Raw genomic sequence first — 15,702 nt, 5'->3', positions numbered from 1 at the left:
AAGAAAATAGAAAACAGAGGGCGAGAGAACTATAATTTATAGTTCCCAGTGGGCAATTACTGACCTCAGCTCAGTGCACCACTAGGCCCCAAAAGGAACGGGTAAGTACTATAAGCAATAATGAGAATAATAATAAAAGAGACGGTTTGCATTTAAGAAAGCAAAATAAAATGCTAAACTACTATGTTGCACAAAAGCAAGATGTCAAATGGTTGTCATCTACTATATTCAAATGAAGTATGTCCAAGCATGAATACTATATCCCAACATAGCGAGCAAGTAGGTAACATGATCTACTATGACAATGTACGAGAATATGCTCTATCTGGTAATGAAGTATACTATGATGAAATAATTTAGGACTATAAGTATATACTGCACCATGCTATAGCATGTTATAGTAATCAACCTACTAACATATCTAGTAGTGATTATTCATTCAAAACCCGTGTCGATTTCCCATTCAATTTAAGACTTACAAAGGTATTCCAGCTTGTGCGCTAAGGTGCCTGTTGGTAGCGCAACATTCCACTCTGAATGTGTCTATCCACTGACCAGTAGGCTTTCATGCACAGAGCAAATAAGTCGGCATAGGCTACTCCGGAGTGCGGATTGTAGGGAGGCCTCACAAAAGCTGTGATCGAATGAGCCATGGCAAGCAAGCAAGTTCAAGTCTCAAGTCCCAATTCTCATGTCTCTAACATGGCATAAGGTCATAGCCATCCGAAATTTAGGTTTAAGTCACAACATAAGTTCAATATACTATTTGTGGGCCCCTTTATGAAGCATAACATTTTATTAATGAACAGTAGTACCCTCTCATGGACTACCATAGGCTTCACAACATGACCGAGCTCAGGTGCCACTTCATGGACATTAGCCCAATTATTCACAAATAGACAAGTCCGAGCCTCTTATGGCTTACCAGAAACTTCAAGTTCAATGTAGGAATAACTTTAATGCATCAAAGTGCTATCATTTTCACAATGGATTTAAATGATTCCCAAGTCTCAATAGGATGCAAAACATATGCGATACACATGTTATTCTCTACCTATATGAGGTCCGACCTTTCATATACACGATAACAGGCATATTAAGCATGCCTAAAATTCACATATAAATATTCTAACATGATATGCTGCTTATTCCAATTAAATATGATTAATTCATCAGCAGAAATGAGAATTCTCATTGTGATGGCTAGGTAAACCCCCTGAACCATGCGTGATCTCATCGATTGCCGAAGCGAAAGTTGTCCACGAGTCTCAAAATACCCTAAAAGTATCGCGCGAAGAGATACACGGGCATTACGATCAACTATAAAATCAAACTTTAACAACCTGAACAAAAGGGCTAAAAGTCACCTAATGTGTAGGAAATCTCTCTCAAGCTCTAAAAGAGAGCTAAATCCCTTCCAATCCAAGCCCAAGGAAGGTTCTAATCCAATCAATCTAGCCTCAAAAGCCCTAGATCAAAAAGCCCCAAAAATCAACCCTAATACCCATTCTAGGGTTCCAAATGGTAAAACCTACCAAATCAAGGATCAAAGGGTAGAATCCAAGTACTAACACTCCCAAGATGCCTCCAAGCAAGCTCCAAATCTTCTAGGGTTGAAGATTGGTCCTCCACTAAGCTCTACAAGCAAGCTCTAAGCCTTGCAAGGGTGGAAAGGAGAGAAAGGGGTTGAGCTCCAAGCTCCCTCAAGCAAGCTCCTCTTCTTCTTCTCCTCCTTCTTCTCCTTCTTCTCTCTCTAAAAGGTGTAGGGAGAGGGTGAGAATGAGAAAATGAGAGAGGGAAGAGGAGGAAATGGCTAATAAGCCCATCTAGTGTAACAAAATCCGGAGAGGCCCCTCAAAAATCCAATATTGCAACAGCCAGGTCTGGGCAGTTTTCGCCCAGAGGGACCGGTCTCTCCTCAGCAGGGACCGGTCTCTCGCTGCGGACCCGAGAAACCAACGTTCGGGAACCGATCTCTCCCTGGGCGGGGCCGGTCTCTCACTGCGTAGGCGCGCTCGGAGACCGATCTTGCCTGCCAGGGACCGGTTGCCTCAAGGCTGTCGCAACACTGCTCACTGGGGGACCGGTCTCTCCTTTCAGGGACCGGTCCCCGAGAGTAAAAACTCACAGGACTGTTCAGAATTCCAGTTTTCGAACTTTTTAGGTCGGAAAACATTCTACAACCCTCCACCAAGTGTGGAAAAGCTCGAAATACATCCAAACACTCGAACCTCGCAATTTGCAAAGGTCCAGTGTGTTACATCATGCTTTGAATTTTGAACATTGAAATTATTTTATTTGATTATTAGCTATGAGATGAATAACTCTTTCTCTGTTTTTGAAATTGCGATAATATTTTTGACTTGAGGGTTGCACTAATTTAGGGGGAGTCTTTCCGGTTATGAAAATTTCTTAAATTCAAAAAATGTGAAAAAAGTTACATCCCAGCGGGGAGTGTGAAAACTACCACCACATGGAGAAAAGAGCTACCACCTAGGTCGTCCGGTCAGTGTGTGCAGCTACCATATGATGATCAAAGTATCTCTATAAGCTAAAAGGCAATAAAGAATAAATAAATATGAGATGTTATAGAGATGGTAAAATACTAATAATATGTTTAATACATCTCCTAGGCGATATAAGGTGGCTAGTTAAAAGATGCTCAAAGAGCCACTCCTATCTCGAATAATGTGCATAACTCAATTTGAGGGTATTATTTTAATTTCACGATTATGAGATTTACTTATTCATTTTTCTTAACAAATATAACAATAAGACAATACAATCAATTTTTAGATCTTGTATGATGTGTGGAATTTTATTTGATACTTATCAAGAATTTTATTTGATTTTCGGATCAACAATTTTTGACAGATTGAATATCTTTGAAATTGATTTTTCAAGATTTATTTATGAAATTTTATTGGAAGACATTGGGGATGGAAATTGATTATTTTTTGTGTTGGACATTCTGGGATATTATATAAAATTTTTGCAAAATTCTGAACCTAAATTAAATATTTGAGTTTTGGCTCTGGGACCGGTCCCAGCCTTGGAGAGACCGGTGCCTCCGCCCGAACCGATATAAGGGTTTTGTGGTTTGTTTTTTTTTTAACTTTACCAAATCTCATCAAACTTTTCTCCTGAGCTCCTTGCTTCCCCAGCGTGATTTTGCTTCCTTTCTCCGTGGATTTACAAGTGTTTTTGGTAAGAGTTTCGGATTTTATTTCTTTGTTGCCTTATAATCCGAAATTGTACTTTATTTTTAGATTTTTGGGGTTTGATCTCATAATGTTGTTGGATCTCTCCATTTATGCCCTGTTCTTACCTCTAAACATGTTATTCAGGATTTTCATGTATTATTTCATCTTTTGATATGATTATTTGGCCGATTTTGCTAAGTTTTCACTATCAAAATCTTAATTTTTCAATTTTTTCGAAAATATGTGATTTTCCTGATGTTTGTTGCATGATTTGTCCATGAATTTCATAATTAAGTGGCCCTAGGATTATCTAGCATATTATATATCAACTTGCTAAAGTTTTTGGAATCAGAAAACAATTGTTCTTATGTTCAATATGTATAAATCATTGTGTTTAACAGGGGCTTCTTAGAAAATGTACTCGTGGCTACTTGTTCTTGTGGTTCTTATGGCCGGTGGTGGTTGTGGCAGCAAACGTCAACGGTCTTCGGCTAAGTGGCCTGTTGAGCACCACCCGGAGGACGAGGGGAGCGAGTATGCTCTAGGTGAAGAATCTGAATCTGATGAGCCTGATTGGGAAGCACTTACTCCTGAAGTGCTTTCGAAGAAGAAGGGTAAAGCTCCCGCAGTCACTGATAAGGACAAAGGAAAGGAAAAGGAAAAGGGAAAGGAAAATGTGCTGAAAAGGGAAAAGGCAAAGCTGCAGATCAAGGGGCCGTTACGGGAGGTCGGAGGAAGTCAGGTGGTGTCGAGATTAGAGAGCCAGTTTCTGAGCCTTCGCGATATTCTGTTCAGGACGTTAATTCTCGCCGACGATCTATGTACTCCTCAAAGCACTGCATTGGTGAACGTGATGTAAGCGTCGCAAATATCATTGAGCGTGTGCCGGCATTTCAAGATCTGTTTGAACGTGGTAATTTGCATAAGATTTGCAATTTTCCGGAGCAAACAGGTTTCTGCCTAGAGCTTATTAGAGAATTCTATATGCAAGCAGGACATCTGACTGACTCTGACGGCGGCCCGTACATGTTCACTACTTCGGTACGTGGCGTCGAGTTGACTATTACACCCGATATGATAGCATCTGTACTGGGGATGGAAGCTCGTACTGAGGGAGTTGAGTATCTGCAGGCCGGTTTTGACTCACTTCGAGATTGGAATCGTATTGTGAATACTATTTGCATACCGGGTACAGAATCAAACGGGATTATGGTATTGTCTAAGGATTTCAAGATGGAGTACAGGTTTTTGAACTTCGTGGTTTGCTATAACATTTTGCCCCTTGCAAACACGAAGATTTTGAGATGAGATCGCATCCTCTACATGTATTTGTTGGGTAAGCCGGATATTGTTAAGGCAAAGAATATCAATTTGAACATCCCGTTTCTGATTTGGTGGAGATGGCAAAGGATATTAAGACGTCAGGTCAGTAATGACGGTTGCTTTTCCGTTGATCATCATGAGGATTCTGCGACTTTATGAGGTGGATACGCGTTGTACATCCTATGAGCATAGTCTGGGACGAATAATGAGACGACACGTTTGTAATATACCGAAAATTCGAAAAATAAATATCGAACTTTAGTCAAATTGACCAAAGTGCGAGGATGGTACACTTCGAAAATCCGAAGGTGTTAAAACGATCAAAGATGTGTGTGGAAGTGGTTTCGAGAGCTAAAGATCAAATCCTGCAAAACTGGGCATTTTTAGCTCTCGGGGACCGTCCCTGTGGGAGAGACCGTTCCCAAACGCGTATGTAATGAGACAGCCGAAAAATCGCTAAGTCCTGAGAAGCTAGCTCTCGGAACCGGTCCCTGGCCCGATGAGACCGGTCCCCGAAGAGACCGGTCCCCCAAAGAGAGACCGGTTCCACGCGCGCAGCACTCTGCTGCGCGGGGAGAGCCTTCGGGAACCAGTCCCTGAAAGGAGAGACCGGTCCCCAGCTGCGCGAACTGCCCAGTTCGGGCAGTGTAATGAGATAAAAGCTGAGGGACTTATCTGCAAAAATGCATTATGTGGGTCATGTTTAGGGCTGTGAGAGCCTCTCCCTCTCATTCCCTCACACCCAAACTCATCCCTCTCCCTCTCTCTCTCTAGAAGGCAAAGAAGAAGAAGAAGAAAGAAAGAAATGAAGGAAAAGAAGAAAAAGAAAGTGGAGAAGAAGCTATTGAAGTGAAGCAACTTCATCTTCTTCCTCTCTAGTGCAAGTTAGGGAAAGCTTTGAGGTAAGCTTCAACCCTAATCATGCTAGAACCCTAATGTGAGAGCCAAATGACCTAGAAATGGTTTTTAAGGAGCTTTTAGAGTATTTGAAGCTTTTCTTTTGCTTCTTTTGAGATCAAGGCCATGGAAATGGTAAAGCTTGAGGTGAGCTTCATCACCTCTCATGGTGAAATCCAAACTAAGGTTTGGAATGAGTTAGGAATGGTTCTAATGGACTTTTTAGAGTATAATGAAGCTACTTTTGCTTCTCTTTGAGATCAAACCCTAGGTTTGATACATGTATTGGAGCTAGGGCACCAAATTGGGGCTTTTGCTCCTAGGGATTTCTAAGTGCAATTGACCCTCTAGAAACCTAATTGGGGGTATTTCCGACGCGTTGGTGCGCTCGGATTTACGTTACGAAAAGCCGATGTAAAGATATGGGCAAAATGGCGTAAGTTGGCTTCGTTTTGTCGCAGGTGAAGAACGAGGAGCCTATAAATCTCAAGAAAATCGTCGGAGCACCTAAATAGACCTACGAGGTGGGTGGTGCTTCTCAAACTCGTTGAACTTTCCTCTATGCCTAATGTGTCATTCATTTGAGCATGTATATATGTTGTTGCATGCATTTTAGGGTAAAGTAATGATGAAAATGTAATGTTGCATGATTGTGAGTACAACTTGCATAATATGATGAATGAGAACTATGTAAACGTCAAAAACCCTATGTGTATGCATGAGAGAAAAGTGAGCACCCAAAGTGAGCAAAAGAACAGAGTGACACTATGACATAGATCGAGTGGCATTTGAAAATGTAAAGTAAAGAGACACTAGAGTTAGTGTGATGCAAAGAACTAACGTGATGTAAAGAGTGATGAAAATGACAATGTGTAAGATTAAAGTAAAGTGGGGCAATAAGAACAAGAATTGTAGAGTTAGCAAGAGTAGAGAAATGTAAAGAATGTGATTGCATGAGTTTGCAACATAAAGTGATGTAAAGAACACTAGAGCTAGTGTAAAGTCAAGATTGAACTTATAATCCTTTGAGTTAAGGATATGATCATACTTGCTATGAGTTCCGTGCTCGAGGGCGGTCGCTCCCCCTCGGGCGATGCGCTCCGGAGTTATGCATCACGGGTTGGAGTAAACCCGAAGGACGGTCCTAGCGGGTGAGTTCCTGCGATGATGGACTTAATGTGAAGCAAGTTAATGTGGCGAAACCCCCGGGTTAGCCTTGAGATTAAAGAATAAAGAACAAAGAACAAAGAACAAAGAACAAAGAGTAAAGTGAAAAGAACAAAGAATTTGCATAATCTGCATTTATTTAATGTTGAGCATATTTCTGCTTTATTGTTCAGGCATATTAGCATCATGTATAGATTGGTTACTATATGCAGCTTATTCTTTCTATTATGCCTGAGTTAGTCCTAGTGGGAAAGTCGGTGATGTTGAGGCCGAACCCACTGGGAACTTTGTTGTAGTTCTCACCCCAATATTTCCACAGAGCCGGGACCGAGCAAGCCGGCGAGGGACCGAGGTAAAGGTATCGCGCCTTAGACAGAGGCCACCAGAGTTGAGTTGGGTTTACATTTTGATAGTGGCTACCCTATGTTCACCTTTTGTATATGATGATTAGTAATGTAAAGAAAAGAATGTAATGTGTATTTTGAGGTAAATGTGATGTAAGAAAGAAATGATGAAATGACATGTAAGGAATTCGAAATGAACAAGATGAATGCAATGTATATGATCAAAAACGAATCATAGTACAAATGAATGTTTAGTTTTCCTTTCTTTCACTAATGGCTATTGCTTACCCTCGTGTAAGCCGTTTGTGTATGTTTCCGCTAGTGCATTTCTTGTTTGAATTTGTACATGTAATGAGCCTTGGGCGAATAGGGGAAACTCTGTCCGTTCGGCGTCTGTTTGACGCGCTCGGATCGGGCCAAATTGGTATCGGTCCCGGGGCGTGACAACGTTTGTGAAGTCGTATGTGCAGCTTCGATCTCCGTCTCAGCGACCTTCTCCACCTCCTGCGGCTCCTGCTTCCTCACGTCCTTCTGTGGAGATTTCTGAGGAGGATGTCTCGGTGTCGTCTGTGTATCGCGAGCAGCATCGTTTATCTGAGGAACTGAGGAAGATGTCTGAGGAGCAAGCTGTGATAAAGAAAGATGTGAGCAAGATCAAACGGTTAATGCAAGCAATTTTCGACAAGTTAGGTTGTTGTAGTGAGGATTTACCTCCGGGTGATGACTCGGAGTAGGTAGTGCGGAGTTCCTCCTTGTGTCATTTTTGCGCTTTCTGACAAAAAGGGGGAGATGCTCATGATGATGATGCTCATAATGATGATGATGCTCATGATGATGATGCTCATAATGATGATGCTCATTTTTGTTTGGTGCTTTGTTATGTAAATTTAGATGCTCTGACAAGTACGTAGATGAACTATGACTGTCGTTTTGATGCTTTGGTTGATACTTTGATGATGACTGACTATAACGTTTATGTTTAATGTTTTGATATGATAAGTATTCTTGAATCTTGATTGTGTTTTAAGAATGTTTTTGCAGGAATATTCAAGACTTCAAGACTCCATGTTTAAGTCATAGAGTTTTGTATTAGGAATGTGTGAAAGGTGTAATTTTTCTTTTATTGGATCGATCATGCAGGAGATTGTCGTTTGGTGATTGCGATGATCTTCTTTTTATTATTTTTGAGTTGTGTACGAGCATTGTAATATATTTTGTCACGAAATCGCCAAAGGGGGAGATTGTTAAAGATTTTCTAGGTTGGCGTATTTCGTAAAGTCAAATGGAATCTTGAAGAATTGATCGTGGTAGTTTGAAGAGAAGATTCAATTTGAAGAGCAAAGACTCATTTGGAAAGCTCGACACCTCAGGTATGAAGAATAGATCATTTGTGGTGAATTTATCTAATTACAATAAGTTCAGAAGACTTAGATTGCTTTAAAACACTTAAACTGAACTTTTCAGTGTTCTGGGACCGCTCTCAGAGTTGAGAGACCGATCCCTGAGGGTCCTCACTGTGTGGGATGTTGAGGCAACCGGTCTCTGAAAAGGGAGACCGGTTCCCGAACATGGAATTTTCTGTCACGCAGCGAGGGACCGGTCTCTGGCATGAGAGACCGGTTCCCGAACGTTGTGTTTTCTGTCACACAGCGAGGGACCAGTCTCTCACTCGAGGGACCGGTCTCCCAAAGACCGGTCTCCTTGAGAGGATCGGTCCCTGAGGACGACACCAGTTTTTAAAATAGATTTTTTGCAATCCTAGTCTACTTCTAAGTCTTTTAAACCTATAAATAAGCCATGGGGGTTATCATATGGGTTAAAGCTTTGAATTTCTACTGTTCAAAAACCCTAGAAACTTGTTTTCACATTCTTATGATTTTATTCATATAACAAGTTTCATATAATCAATGATCGACTTGATTCTTCAATTTTAACTCGAGATATTCTTCGAGAATCAAGTAGATGTTTGATTAGAAGGTGAACCCTCATTGCTTATGGTATTCTAAGTCTCAATCACCACAAATCATCGATTATACAAACTCCGGAAGGAGGTTTGGCGCGTGGATCTCGCGTGAAGCCGAGGATTCGGTGGACGCTTTGAGGAGTTGAGGCGTTGACGCAGCAAGGAGTTGCGGCGAGGTCGATTGGAGGATTCCTATCGATCGAGGACCGGCGAAGACCATCAACAACGGGAATTCGGTAAATTGAGTCATGTATTTTGGTTAAATCACTTGTACTCAAATTTTCTTAGTGGATTTTTTTCGCGTGATCAGTCCCGTGGGTTTTTCACTCCGGATTGGAGTTTTCCCACGTTAAAATCTCGGTGTGCTGTTTTTTATTTTCCGCTATCTCTTTTATTTGCATCGAGAGTTTTTGTTTTTGCCGTTTTACACCTATTCACCCCCCTCTAGGTGTTATTTACCTTTTAGATCCTCGGGATCCATACCTTACAACACAAACCCACAAAAGTCGATTTCCCAAAACCGATTACTATAACTCGCCGGAAGTCCCGAAAATCGCACCGGAACTCCGCCGGGACCCACGAGGTGTCCCGAAACTCTCCGACTCATGCCACGAGTCACCCACTGCCACAGAACACAAATTAAAGATATCTTGGCAGTAAACGTCAAGTCTCACACCGAAATGATTATCGTTGGATAATTGTTCCGATCCGGGTTTTCGAAAGTGCCAATTTCGACACCGGAACCCACCGTCGCTCACCCATCGTCTCCGGGCCTTCGGAATGACATAAGTGACTAGCCAACAAGGTTTAGCAACAAAACATAGTGTACTCTAAAAACGTCGGAAGAAATCCGAACCGAAACCACGTTCCGTCGGAGAATTTTGTTGAAAAACGCACCAAAATCGATATTCGATTTCCGCGAAGAGTTTTGGACCTTCGACGATCAGTCCAGGGATCACCTCCCCCACACACGTACTTCCTACAGCAGCCACAAGAAGCTAAATTGCATGGAAAGCCCTACCAATACATAAAATTATAATATTTTATGTAAATAACGAGGTTTTGTGGCTCAATACCACAAACCAAGGGTTTACGGGGTCAGCCGAGACACAGGCTGATAGATCTCGACATGACGGAGGACATGCTCATTATCCGGAGCACAGCGGCTCACTGTGGAAGGCCCGGAAGAGACCCAAAGTTCAGCAAACTACGCGCAAAAGGAGTAAACCACGCTGAATCTATAGATTTGGAACTCGCTGACCACAAATGAGGTGAGCACGGTGATCAATACTGACCGACGATCACCGTGCTCACCTCCGGAGGCATCAGAATAGCCTCGGGTCGCCGGAACAGTGGAGACAACCCAGAAACACCATTAAAAAGTTTTACACAAGCTTACCGGGGCAGGGAGGCTAGGGCACGGCCGTCGGCAGCTCGGCGGCGGGCGCGCCGGTGGCTTGCGGGTTCGAGCGATGGAGGGAGGCCGGGGCTCGCGTTGGCCGGCGGCAGAAGGCGGCTGCGGCAGCGCTGGAACAGCTTGAACCTGCACAGGCTCAGCTCGGGTTCAAACTGTCATGCCGGCCTCGGCGGCGGCCGTGGAGCCTCGGGGCGACGACGATGGGTCACCGGAGGCTGGAGGGAGGCAGCAAGGTCGGCCCTAAGTGGCGGCAGCGCAAGGGAGAGGGATTGGGTCTGCCTCATCCCGGAGTTGCCTAGGCTAGCGGCAGGTTGCCGTGGAGATAGCGGCGGCGTGCGAAGAAGGCAGCGGCCAGCAGGGGAGGTCGCCGGGGGTCTAGGACGTCGCCGGAGACGGAGCCCGAGGGTCGGGGCTCACCCTGCCAGGCTCACAAGCTGAGATGAGGATGGGTGGTAGAGGATATAAGAGAAAAGAGAGGGAGATGGCTAATGCCCAGCCGGAGCTCGGTCAGCGGCGGCCGGGAGCGCGCGGCGCATACGGGGGAAAGAGGTAAGGCGGCTGGGAGGTCGGCTGTGGGAAGAGGAAGATTAGGGTTAGGGTTTCATCCATGAAACCCTAAGTACCTATTTGCATACTAATGTGAAAATTGCACATCAATCCTCCCATGTTTAGTATTTCATTGGAGTCCCTCACAGTGCGAGTAAAACGCGTCTACGTATCTCCACGTTCGATTTCACGCACAACGGTACATAAAATATAGGGGGTTTTGCGAAATTTCCATTTTGCCACTTTCGACCCCTTCTTGATCATCATGCAATTTTAAAAGATCCGTCGGTCCACGCGTTCAGCATGGTCGGAACATTGAAACTACCATTTTCTTTTGCCGGAATTGATCGCAGATTCGTGACGAATGCCATCATCTCTCTGATTCTCCAAGACCACACATATATGTGTATATAAATCAAATAAACCTCAAATTCAAATTCAAATTTGAATTCCCTACCACTGGTGGGTACCCGAACCATCCTCCACCCTACTCCAGGACACAAGCACGGAAAACGAGAAGTTTTACAATGTAAGAACAGCAAAGAACAAAATCCTCTTTGCGATAAAATCCAATTTTCTTGGAAATTGTGGGTCAAAACCAAAATCCGTTAGCCCCAATTGGTCCAGGACAGTCGGACCATTGAAAACCAGGTATTGGGTCATTATGAACGGAATTCGATACACACCAGAAGCCATTTCTACCCATTGGCCTCTTCGAAAAATTAGAGTTACTATTCACTTCCAGTGATTAGTAAGGATCGCATAACTTCTCTATACTAACTCATTTTCTCTTGAAACTTGACGAGTGCTTATGTAATTGAATTACATACAAAAATATCATCAACAAAGAGTTTAGCTACACAGCAAAATTCTCAGTTCTCACAAGTAGAGCAAAGACATTATGAATCATTGCAAGTTGAATCCACTAAACGTCATGAATGGATATTGAGAGACAGCGCATGTAAGCATGAAGAGTTGATGAAATTGATTACCTCAAAGTTACCTGGTCATAGTACCGAAGTTAAAACCATTGGCACTAGTCCTTCTTTGCACCATATGGAGCTTAAGGGAAAAGGAATTCCACCCAATCCTCATGAACGGCTTAAGATAGAGGGAGAAGAACCAATGTTATAAACGGCTTGAGATAGAGGGAGAAGAACCAGTGTCCAGTAAGGGAGTTAGGCATCCACAACAACATTAACATTTTCCTTATCCAAAGTTGGAATTTCCTAGCTTCAACGGGCCGGGATGATCCAAGAATATTGTTGGAGAACTACGAACAATACTTCAATCTTTATCAGATTCCTCAAGGTCAGTGGCTAAGTATAGTTACAATGCATCTCGTGGGCAAGGCCAAGATTTGGAAACAGGGGTACTTTATCAATAGACAGAGTATCACTTGGGAGGAGTTTACAGAAGCACTCTGTAAGAGGTTTTGGATCACAGGGGAAAGGTATTTGATTAGGGAGTTCAATAGTGTCAAGCAATGGGGCACAGTAGATAAATACCAAGAAAAGTTTGAGGATTTGAGATCACAATTCCTCTATTACAAACCATATCTCACAATTCCTCTATTACAATCCATATCTCACTGAGAAAAGTTTCGAGGATTTGAGAAAAGTTTGGACTTCAAGAAGAATTAATGGCATTAATGGGTTTGGTGCACCCTAACACATTGGATGAGACTTATGAGCAAGCCCGGTTGCATGAAAGGGCGGTGTCAGTGCTCACAGAAGGAATAGGGTTCTAGGCAGAGGGGTAACCGAACCTCTCAACAATAGACAAATAGAAACTTCGTAAACCCATTATTCCAGTCAACAAAAGTTGTCTAGCAACCAATATTAGGAGAATCGGCAATTGATCGAACGGAGCCGGTTAATGGGACAATGCCTTAAATGTGGGAATAAATATCATCCAGGCCATATTTGCCCTGATAAAACTTTGAATGCATTACAAGCTAGTGAAGAAGTGGTAGAGGTCTATGATGAAGATTGTTGGCGTGAATTGAGAATGGAGCAAAAGCATGAATCTGATGAAGAGTGTAAACTCCAAGAAGAAGAAGAGATGCAAGAGCAAGGAGTTTCAATTCATGCCCTTAATGGGGAGAGGCAACAAGATACAATTAAAACCCAATGGGAGGCAGCGGGTAAAACGTTGATGATTGTTAAAAATGGAACGGCAAAAAATAGATCCAGAAAATAACTTAATGTAGGAAAAGAAAAGATAAAGGGAAAGAGCACACCGAAATTTACGTGGTTCGGCCAACGGCCTACGTCCACGGGCGAAGACAGAGCAAATACTTTATTAATATCAAAAGGCGGAGTACAAAGAAGATCTCTCAAAAGACCAAAGCTTAATTAGATCGAAAATGCCGAAATCCGCATCGGTACAAGCAACTCCAAAGTGGCTCGGCTTAATTAACGCCACGGCTCCTCATTACCGTACGGACCAACAGGCTTGGTCAACTCTCTCCAACATGTGGTTTAATTAGCATGGCTTCTTAACATGCACAGCATTGCCTTCATTAATTAGATCCCCATGCAACAGAGGCTCTGCAATGCACGCACGCCGCCGCAACATGACCACCAACAACTTAATTAATTTGCATGGCCTAATTTGAGTCGTCACTCCGGCTACATTAACTTGGCCGCATATATGTAGGATGTGGCTTCAAATTAGAGTCTAATTGGAACTCTAATCTAATTGGATTTCTAAACACAAGTCTAATCTAATTCAATTTGACTTAGATTCCGACCCATAATCCATATATGTCAAATTAAATCTAAATTGTATCTAATCCCAATTAGATTGGAATTTAACTCCAATTTAGATAACTACAAATCAAACCAAATTTAACAATCTCCACCTTGGTTTAATTTTTAGTGCAGCCGCTATATCGAGGTCACCACAAAAAACTCCACCTTGATTTAAATTCTCCTCAATGCTCCTTAACGCTATGTGCTCCGCCTTCTCCAAATGCCCTATAGGGCCTCAAGTGCTACCAACTGCCACCAAGTCCAAACAATGCTTGAACTAGGCAATAGTAAGAGACTTAGTAAGCATATCCGTCGGATTATCCTCAGTACCAATTTTTTTAACAGTCACCGTGCGTTTCCCAATCACATCCCGAACAAAGTGAAACTTTATATCGATGTGCTTTGTCCTCTCATGAAACATCTGGTCTTTTGACAAATGAATAACACTTTGACTGTCTGAATAAACAATCGTCGGATCCCAACAAGAAGCAAGCTCTCCAAATAAGCCTCTTAGCCACATAGCTTCCTTCACGCCATCTGTCATCGCAATATATTCCGTCTCCGTCGTAGACAAGGCGACAATAGGTTGTAGTGAAGCTTTCCAACTAACTGCACATCCACCAATAGAGAATACATAACCTAAAAGTGATCTCCTCCTATCCAAATCACCTGCAAAATCCGAATCAACATATCCAACCACACCATCCTTACACCTCCCAAACTGCAAACAAGTGCTAGTGGTACCTCACAAGTATCTCAGAATCTACTTAACAGCCTGCCAATGAGCCTTACCAGGATTGGTCATATATCTGCTAACTCCAAACAAGTGCCAGTAGTACCTCACAAGTATCTCAGAATCTACTTAACAGCCTGCCAATGAGCCTTACCAGGATTGGTCATATATCTGCTAACCATGCTCACTGCATAGGAGATGTCCGGCCGTGTGCAAATCATGGCGTACATGATACTCCTAACAGCACTAGAATAGGGAACATGAGACATGTACTCCCGTTCATCATCGGACTATGGTGATAACTTGGCGGAAAATTTGAAATGCGCCGCAAAAAGAGTGCTCACCAGTTTTGCATCTATCGTCCCAAAATGCTTTAAAATCTTTTCTATATATTTCTCTTGTGTGAAATGCAATAGTCTTGACTTGTCCCTTTTAATTTCCATACCAAGGATTTTCTTAGCAGCACCTAGATTTTTCATCTCAAACTCACCTTTAGGTAAAGCCTTCAATTTATTTATCTCAACTATGTCATTTAAAGCAATTAACATATCATCGACATAGAGCAACAAATATATTAAAGATCCCTTATCAAGCTTTCTGAAGTACACACAACCATCACGCTTGCTTCTGGAATATCCGTGACCTATCATGAAAGAGTCGAACCGCTTATACCATTGTCGAGGAGACTGCTTTAGGCCATAAAGCAATTTCTTTAACAAGCAAACATGGTCCTCCTTCCCTTCAACAATGAATCCCTTCGGCTGTTTCATATAAATTTGCTCTTCAAGTTCTCCATATAGAAAAGTTGTCTTAACATCAAGCTGCTTAAGATACAGGTCATTCATGGCTACTAACGATAAAAGAACACGAATAAAAGTATGCTTCACGACGAACGAGAAAATATCATTAAAGTTAACACCTTCAACCTGACTGTAGCCCTTAGCAACTAAATGAGCTTTATACTTTGTATCTTCCACTCTGGGAATTTGTTCTTATTCTTGAAGACCCACTTGCAGCCAACAATTTTTTTGCCTGTAGGCAGTTTTACCAACTCCCATGTGCGATTCTTATGGAGAGACTCCATCTCCTCATTCATCGCCACCAACCACTCTGCAGAACTAGCACTAGAAATAGCTTGATTATACGTGGAAGACTCGCCTTCTTCTTCTGTATCTTGTGCCACTGAAAGAGCATAAGCAACCATATCTTCATAACCGTATCTTTGCGGTGGTTTAATCTGTCTCCTCGCTCTGCTCTCTCCAAAAGAGTCATGTTCATCCGTTCGGCTACCCCGTTTTGCTGTGAAGTATGTCTAAGGATTTTATGTTTGACGATTCCTTTATTCTTGCAAAA

This window comes from Ananas comosus, linkage group 2 (genome assembly GCF_001540865.1).
Source record: "Ananas comosus cultivar F153 linkage group 2, ASM154086v1, whole genome shotgun sequence".
NCBI classification, from domain to species: domain Eukaryota; kingdom Viridiplantae; phylum Streptophyta; class Magnoliopsida; order Poales; family Bromeliaceae; genus Ananas; species Ananas comosus.
Note: the sequence above shows the minus strand (reverse complement) of the source record.